The sequence below is a fragment of the Coffea arabica genome, chromosome 2e, assembly GCF_036785885.1.
Source record: "Coffea arabica cultivar ET-39 chromosome 2e, Coffea Arabica ET-39 HiFi, whole genome shotgun sequence".
NCBI classification, from domain to species: Eukaryota; Viridiplantae; Streptophyta; class Magnoliopsida; order Gentianales; family Rubiaceae; genus Coffea; species Coffea arabica.
The window spans coordinates 55475341-55481523 of NC_092313.1; positions in this window are offsets into that span (position 1 = coordinate 55475341).

Here is a 6183-nt window from a genome sequence, read left to right on the forward strand (position 1 = left end):
TTTTGACCAAAAGAAATAAGAGAAAAGTCTATAAAAAGCCAAGTGTCATGAAACCTATGGAAGTTGGACTTTGACCAACTTGTTTTAACGTTCCTAAAACAAAAATTTGACCAAGATGTCTTCATTTTCTTCTTGTTTTGGCCAACCAAGATGCTCCATTTCTCCTTGTCTTGATCGAAAATGGTGAGAGGAAAAACAAGGAAGAGCACTTCATACTACAACTTCAACCCTTGCTTGAATCTTCAAGATTTCATCCTAAGCTTGTAATCCAAGCCATAGAAAGTGACTCTAAGGAAGGAAGAAGACTTTTGGTGGAGAAAGTTGAGGAGACAAGGAAGCTTATGGTTTCTCTTTTCATAGAGTTTAAAGGTAATCATGTTTAGAAACCATCTCTTCACTTTTAACTTGCATTTTAGTAGATTTAATGCTTGTTTGTGGTAGATTCTATGGAAAATTTCATGGGTTGTGAAGTTGGTGGAACTTTTCTAGCTTTGATTCATATTTTTCTAGCCATGAGATAGTTATATCCAGCTTTGTTATAGACTTGAGAGAGCTGGTATGAAGATTTCTAGCTTTAATATGCCTTTTAGCTTTCAACTAAGAATTTTCCAGCTTTAGTAGAATTCTGCCCTGCTTCTGACCAGCTTCATTTGTCCATGTTAGAGGCCGAATTAGGCTTAGGTCAAAACATAAAAGTTGTAGAAAATGGTGTTATATAGCTTCCTGTAAAATTTCAGTTCAATCTGAGCACTGTAGCATGTGAATTGACTGAAATATCCCTGACTGCCAAATGTTCTTTTCCGCGGGCAGTTTTGAGATTTCACATTTTTGGCTTCATTTTTCACTTTGATCCGTATAAAATCAGCCTTTGGCCAAAACATGAAAATTTTAGCCCTACATTTCAGATTTCCAACGCATCTGAAAAAGCCTCAATCGGAATTTTATAGTTTGAGTTATTGCCATTTAAACCCAGTGCTAATAACCACACTGACAATGAAATTCTGGTTCTGTAATCTGCAAATTCGACCTGAATCAACTATGAACTGGGTTGAGTTGTCTTCATGAAAGTTGTAACCCTTTGGCTTAGCTTCGAAATGGTATAAAGGTACCCCAATCCGATAAGTGTAGCTTCGGTTATGACCGAAACGCTAAGAGACGTCAAACCTGTTATTTTGTTGTTTGTCTTAAACATTAGTTCCGATCAATTTGCTAGCATTGTTTTGTAATTGAATGACATTGAGCCAATTGAAAGGCTATTGTGGTAAGATTATTTGTGTGAGGCTTTGGGGCTGAATTGAGAAAAATAATGAAACCATAAATGGCTGGAAAATAGCGAAATACAAAGGGCATGCTGCCCAAATTTCTATTATTTGCTCTTATGAATATTAGTAAGATGTAAGGTTTGATTTTAGGGTTTGTTGGATCTTAAATTACATTTGCTCACTTCAATTTGGGATTGGTTATTCTTAGGGTTTGTCGGTGATCAAGGGCATAATCCGAAAGGAAACTTTTGACGTTATTTTGGCTTAGACTGGTGAGTGTTCTTTGTGTGTTTGTACAATAAGTGACTATGTGACTATTTGTGAATGTTTGCTTGAATGTTAAATGCTTTATAAGGATTGCTAAATGGATTTTCGATGGGTGAGTGTGTACTTTATCGTACTTGACCCAAGCCAAAGTGAATTTCAATGATTGAATGCTATTTGTGCATGAATGTAAGCTTTTTGGCTGAATTGGGCCCTTACCCTTCGTTACCAGTCGACTCGAGCCAGAAATGGACTCTGTCGCGCCCCATTTTTCGATTCGAGTGATGATGTGTGAGGTGTGGTGTGAACGTGTGCAAAATGAAAAGTAAAAAGGCCATGGGACTTTGGAAAGCGACGATTTGGCCAAATGAAATTTTAAAAAGGGTTTTTAGATATGAAAACGGAGTCGCCACTTGGTATAGATTTGGGGTGTACCAAGTCACCCAAAAAGTGTTTTTTAAAGACAAAGTAGTAAAACCCTTTTTAAAACGACTCCTAGTCCACGTAAACCAAAGAAAAAGGTTCGGGGGTCACGTTTGACAAAGGGGAAGGCAAGGATAGAATCCAAGGCACCCCTTTGACCTAGCCAAGGCTAGTTGCGCGACTTAACCCTACCTTTCCTAATTTTCTACCCAATATATGTTCGCACGTTGGACATGACTATATGAATGCAAAAACCTAGACCTAGGGGGATCGGGGGAAATTTCTCTCCAAAGGTTGAGTGGTGCCAATCACATTAATTGTGAAGCCCAATAATGATCCTTTTGGAGAGGTCACACCTAAACCTAAATGACGTGAAAAATGAGTGGAATGCATGCCATGTGAAAGTGTGAGTTTGTGTGAAGTGAGAAAAATGATAAAAGTAATAAGATAAGAGTGAAGGTGTGCAAATGTAGATGAAAGTACTCGTGTGCGAGTGAAGATAAAATGCTCGTGTGCAAGTGAAGATAAAAGGGTTCGTGTGCAAGTGGAGACAAAAAGTGTTCGTGTGCAAGTGAAGGTGATAAAAAGGTGCATGTGTGCAAATGAGACGAAAGTGAAAGTGTAATGATAGAGTGGATTGAGAATGCATGAGTCTAGGGAATTCATGCAAATTGGGTACGGGGAGACCTAAATCGTGACTTGATTTTCCCTTTGATTAGAAGGCGAAACTAGCGTGCTAAGGCTATCGAGTAGCCACACTCGCTCGTTTCCCTTATCGGAAGGGGACACTCAAGCAAAATGAACCCTATAGCTAGTATGGGATGCAAAACCTAAAGTGAGGGGAAAAGGGGGTCGAGGATCATGCCAAATGATAAAACTAAGGAAAATGCGTGATATGTAGTGAACAAACAAATAATGCATTAATGAAAAACAAAGGAAAAATCCTATTGGGTCTAGCGTTGGACTAGCCCTTTCTATGAATTCCTAATGAAAATAATGAGCCACAACTAGCGTTGGACTAGTGTGGTGACGTACATTCATCCATTCCATTCATTCATGGTTATGAAAGCAAGTAGTCATGCCAACACGCTCGTAAACACATAGCAAGTAGCACTTAGCATGCTCGACTAGATGCAAGAGCCTACTAAAGCAATTTAACATGTAACAACAAAAGCAAGCAACCAGGGGGGAAGGGGAAGTGGACCAGATGCTCTCCGAGCCCTATCTATTACAAGCCAAGAGGTGTACACATACCCCATAAAAGCATAAAGGGGAAGGGGAAATGGACCAGGTGCTCTCCGAGCCCTATCTATTACAAGCCAAGAGGTGTACACATACCCCATAAAACTTAAATAAAATAAAAAAGCAAGTAAATGCACGCAAGGAGGTAAGGAAAGCGGAGTAGGCATGTATATTCACATAGCACATTGGATCACATAGGGTCAAATGAAGTGCAAATGAGGGATAGAGTGTACCTCCCTTGAATTGACGCCCCAATGAAGTGAAATCACTTATTTATCCTCCAAAATAAAAGAAATGGTCAAGGTACCAATTTATTTGAGAAAATTAAAGGAAAATAGGCAAACACAAGCTCACTTGATCATAAAGCTCTTAAATTCATGCATGAAGTGTAATTTAAACGAAGCATGGCAATTATTTGAAGCAAAGCAAACAATGAAATTGCAAAAATTAAAAACTACGAAGGACCAAATTGAAGACATTATTCAATTAGTTGGGTCAAAGTAGCATTAGTTAGAAGCCAAGGGGTCAAAATGCAATTTTGGAAAATTATTTCATGCAATCTTCATGCAAAGAACGTAGCTTATATTCTGCAACAAAGTTTCAGCCATTTCTAAAGCCTTTTGCACTATTCTAGCCGTAGCTTGCTTTTCAATTCATTATCTTAAATGAAACAACATGTAATCCGAACATAGCCCAACATCCCAATCCAACATCAAACAACAAATTTGAGTAAGAAAAACCAGAGTTCAACATCCAAAGATAGCAAAAGAAATTCTGCATTTTCAGCATACAACTTCGGTAATGAGACTTGCTGCATTTTCATGTGAAAGAGAGGAGAATGAACTAGTGTGGACTCGTGTGGACTTGGGACAATGAGAAGGGAAAACACAGCTTCATAATCTAAGCAACACGACACACGGCTTCAAAGTCCAAACCAGTCAAAACGTAAAAGAAACATCATGCTCATGCTGGAACAATTTATGATGAAGGTTCAGCAATTCTAATGAACTTTTCAGCAAAGACTCAAACAAGATTCAAATATTTTGGACTCAAGCATGCCAACTCAAACCAATCTTCAACCATCCAAATCTTCTCTCCAAGTAAAATCAGACATCAAATTGAATGGCCAAAATTTGGTGAAACAACCGCAAGAGAGAAAACAGCAAAGGGTAAGACCGAAATGCAGCAGCCTTTGTTTCTCTTACCTTAGCTTAAATGAATTGGCATGAAAAACTCAAATAAGCTCTGCCAACTTGTCATCTAAAGACCAAATGTAAGGAATTCAACCCCCCATTATTAAATGTCACCCAAGCATAAACTGCCTTGAAGATTCAAGCAAATCCAATGAACCAAAAAAATGCAGCAAAAGAAAGACTGAAGCTCGCGGCAATCTTCCAGCCGTGCTTGCTTGCAATTATTATGTTCGTTCAAACGCAATTTTCCCAACCCAACATAGCTAAATCTCGGCCAAACAAAACATCAATATCAACTGAACACCAAAGATAACATAAGATGTAAAACAAAGCTTGAACAAACAAAGAAAAGAAAGAGAAATCTTGGCTGCCGCAAGTTTTTAGCTACTTGTTTTTGTCCCAGAGTCTCAAAATGACAGCAAATGTATACATGGGATACCATAAAGCAACAAATGAAACCCAAGAAAAACCTCCAAGACACTTCATCAGGATCGAATACTAACACGCAAATGAGAACAAAACTGAATTGAAGGAAAAAAAAACTAGCAATAACCGGATTTGTCCTCGAAGTTTTTTACAAATGGAATGGGTTCTTTGCCAACTAAAGGAACATGGAGCAATCTATACACCCAAAGGTCTCATGATCCACAATAACACAGGACTCAGATGCAGGGGTATGGGGGAAAGATCTGGACCAACAACATATGGCAATGAAAGAAACGAAGAACATGAAGCCAAACTAACACCATAGCATAGCGATCTGAGTATGTTTAAGTACGAGAAAACGGAAAGAAATGATTACCTTGAAAACCTTAACACCGAATATGAAGAGCCTGTGCGGTGAAGACGACCACTCTCCACGGAAATCGAAAAGGACTTGCTGCTGATTCTGATAAAGACCACGCAAAAATCTGGAAATTTCTGGTCTTCTCTTCCGCCACTTCCTTTGCCCTTTGGCCTTTTGTTTTGCCGTCGTCAACCTCTCAAACTTTCTTCCCCTTGCGGCTGTCAACCCCTCTCAATCTCTTCTCAACCTCTCCTCCTCTGGTTTATAGCTTCCCAAGAAAACTTAGAACCTCCGCTCCTGTTTTGTTTTCAGTTTTTTCTTCCTTAGCCGTCTCTTTCTCTCGGCCTTTTCAGATTTTTCCAGCCGTCAATCTTTCATCCCTCCTCCCTAGCCGTTCCTCTCTGTTTATCTCCCCCAAAGAACCTCTCTTTTGCTGTTTCTCCACCCTTGCTCTCGTGCCCTCAAACTCTCAGCTGCCCGCTCTCTTTTCTAGCCGCTGTCTGTTTTTTTTCTTTTTTCCCATTGCGGCTGCCAACCCCCCAGCTCTCTATCCCTCTTGCTTTTTCTTTCCTCTCACCGAGCTCCCCATTGCGGCTGTCTTCTTTTTTTGTATTTATATGGAGGCCAAAAACAACCCTAAAACTCCCAGCCATCTTCTGTATTTGCAGCCCAAGGAGCCGTCCCAAACTTTCCTTGCAAGCTGCTACAAATGCAGCTTGCCGCGGCTATCCCTTTTTTTTTTTTTTTTTTTTTTTTTGAAGTAATTAAAACAATATTGATAAAAATATAAAAGTAAATAATAATAATAACAAAAATACCAGAATTGAACACAATTTAAAATAACTAAATAAAGTGGCCATTTTCAATTTTTTCACATTTTTCTTTTTCCTTTTCCATTGTTTTTTCTTTTCTTTTCCCTAAAAATAAAAGATAAATTAAGTAGAAATGACTAAAATAGATAAACAAAACAAAGTTACTATTTTTCTCTTTTTTTTCCCTTTTTTCCTTTTTT